The sequence below is a fragment of the Megascapheus bottae genome, chromosome X (assembly GCF_031878675.1).
Source record: "Megascapheus bottae isolate mThoBot1 chromosome X, mThoBot2.hap1, whole genome shotgun sequence".
In the NCBI taxonomy this organism is placed as follows: domain Eukaryota; kingdom Metazoa; phylum Chordata; class Mammalia; order Rodentia; family Geomyidae; genus Megascapheus; species Megascapheus bottae.
The window spans coordinates 57,353,591-57,356,483 of NC_143547.1; the positions used below are offsets into that span (position 1 = coordinate 57,353,591).

Here is a 2,893-nt window from a genome sequence, read left to right on the forward strand (position 1 = left end):
AGATCGTTATTTAAATCCACTTACTCAGCTCTGACACATGTCAGTCTTCTTTACTTATGGCCCAGGATGTCTGGAACATAAAGCTTTCTGTAGAGATAAGCAAGACATTGGTTCACACTAGTAATAGTTATCTTAACTTTATGCCTTGCTTTATTTTTGTTTCACACACTATCAATAAATTTCATGCTATAACAACTGGCACATGAACATTTCTTTCCTCTCTCTCATCTTTTTTTTGGCTATAAAATTCTTCTGACGTGATCATGGACTACATTTATGCTCTTCTCTACAATGATGATTTTTCAGGAACAGTATCAAATATGCTTATTCTAAAATACAAAGCCCTATTATTAATGCAACTCATTTGATTATTTACATTCCTTCTACTATATGAAGAAGTAGTGGGTTGGGCCAAGCCACAAAAAAAGATAAATATTGATCCTTAAACTTCATTAACGGCAGGAGACTATTTTGAAAACAAAATTAACTTTATGTTCTCTTATATTATTGTAAATGTGTTAAATAAGGCAAAGGAAATATGATGCTGCATTAAAATTTAGGTATCCCTTACTTGGATTAATAATCAGTAATTATTGCCTCTCCCCTCATTTGAATTATTTTTTTTCATTCACAATGTCTTTTTATTTAATGACTTCCTTTACATAGTATTGAGGAATTAAAACCCAGGGCTTCATGCATGCCAGGCAAGCACTCTACCACTAGGCTGTGCTCCCAGCTTCCAAATTCATGATTTTGAACATCAAAGTCTTTCCCACATTGCTCACATGCACAAAGCTTCTCCCCAGTGTGTTATTTCATGTGTGTGTAAGGAACTGGAATCACTAAGGCTTCTCCACATTCGTTACAGAGGAAATGTTCCTTTTGACTGTGAGATGGTTCATGTTTCCGTTGACCACTCAGGGTAAAGAAGGCTTTCCCACACTGCTTACACACATAAGGCTTCTCTCCAGTGTGAGTTTTCTTATGGATGAGACAGTGACTGGACTGCCCAAACGCTTTCCCACACTGGTTACAGACATAAGGTTTCTCTCCAGTGTGGGTTCTCTTGTGGATGGTCAGATAACCATAGGACCTGAAGGCTTTTCCACACTGTCTACATACATAGGGCTTCTCTTCAGTGTGAGTTATTTTATGTTTGTGCCAGGAGCTTGAATCACTTAAAGGCTTGGCCACATTCCTTACACAGAAATGGTTTCTCATCAATGTGAATCCGTTCATGCTTTCGAACATCACTCACGAAATAGAAGCTTTTCCCAAACTGTTCACACACACAGGGCTTCTCTCCAGTGTGAGTCCTATCATGCCGGATGTGGTGACTGGACTGCCGAAAGGCCTTCCCACAGAAGCTACACATGTAAGGCTTCTCCCCACTGTGCGTCCTTTCGTGTATTTTAATGTAACTGGAAGAACTAAAAGCTTTCCCACATTGCTGACACATGTACGGCTTCTTTCCTGTGTCCTGTGAGTGCGTCGGTATATCCTACGGGAAGTGGGATGACTGAAGACAGTCCCACACTGCTCACACTTGTGAGTTCTGGCATTCTGAAACCACAGGGCATTGCTGCAGGCTCTCCCGCACACAGTGCATTTACACGGCTTCTCTTCAAGTTCCCCATACTCATTGAGTTTGGACTCAAGTGTAAGTTCCGAAGGCCATACTCAAGGATGAATGCCTAAGGAAGATGTCAAAGACACGCGCTTCCACTCCAGCAGGGGTTTCAATGTTGATAACAGAATCTAGAGTACCACCAAAGACTTCACCTTGAAGACCTTCTTTTTATTTTTCCAGTCCTGGGACTTGAACTCAAGGCCTGGGTACTGTTGCTGAGAATGTTTTGTTCAAGGCTAATGTTCTACCATTTGGGCTACATTGCCACTCCCGGCTTTTTGGAGTTTATTGGAAATAAGTCTCATGCACTTAACTGGCTGGTCTGGCTTCACATCAGGAGCCAGAGATCTCAGCTTCCTGAGCACCGAGGATTACAGGTGTGAGCTACTGGTACAGGGCATCAATCCTGAATTCTTGGTTATGTCTGGGGACTTTTACACACTTCTTCAACTGCCTGGTTTTCCTGTTCTTTTTGTATGGAGGCCAGGTTCCTGAAAGTATCCACCATCACATCTCTGTACGGCTGCTGTTGGGAAGGCTTGAGCAAAGCCCACTCCCCCAGGGTGAAGTTGACAAACAAATCATCAAAGGTCACAGACTCAGCAGGAGAAAATCTTGACTTCTTAGTTTACATTTGGCATGTGGAATTGCTCTACTCTCTGCCTCATTCTCACCATGGCCGCCTCCCGGTTTTGCGGTGTCCTCCCCACGCCGGGAGGCCCGCTGGTAGCAGAGGCCCAGCGGCCGGGGCCCCGGGTCAGCACGGAGCCCGAGATGAGGATGGGATGGGAAGCCCTCATTTGAATTATTTTAAAATTAAGCCTACTCACTCTCTTCCTTTCTTTTCTTCTTAAACAAATCCAAGTTTTAATTGTTTTATTTTGATACTCATATATACTTTGATACTCATATATACTCATATATATACTCATCAGTCTCCATTTGTCCTCTTACCTCCCCACAAAGCCACTAGTACATTCCTGTCATTCATTTTAATGAGTAGATTCCCCATAAATGGAATAAATTGGCCAATTTTTATTGAATGCATGTATGGAAAGGTAACAATGAAAGCCCTTTGTACAACTAGTATATGCTAATATAAATGTTAAAAACAATATACATGATATGAATACATGTACAAATACCTCTATATGAATTGTCATAAAGTTAAAGCTTTTATTTTGTGACTAAAAGACAATTATTCACACCAGAATTAATAACAATCACTTCCTTTTTTGTTTGAAGTAGTTTATTATTATGCAG

General features: G+C 40.9%; 1 pseudogene; it reads right to left on the minus strand.

The window, feature by feature from the left end:
* Positions 1–810: 810 nt before the first annotated feature.
* LOC150041144 (uncharacterized) lies at positions 811–2,430 on the minus strand (annotated as a pseudogene).
* Between the last annotated feature and the right edge of the window lie 463 nt (positions 2,431–2,893).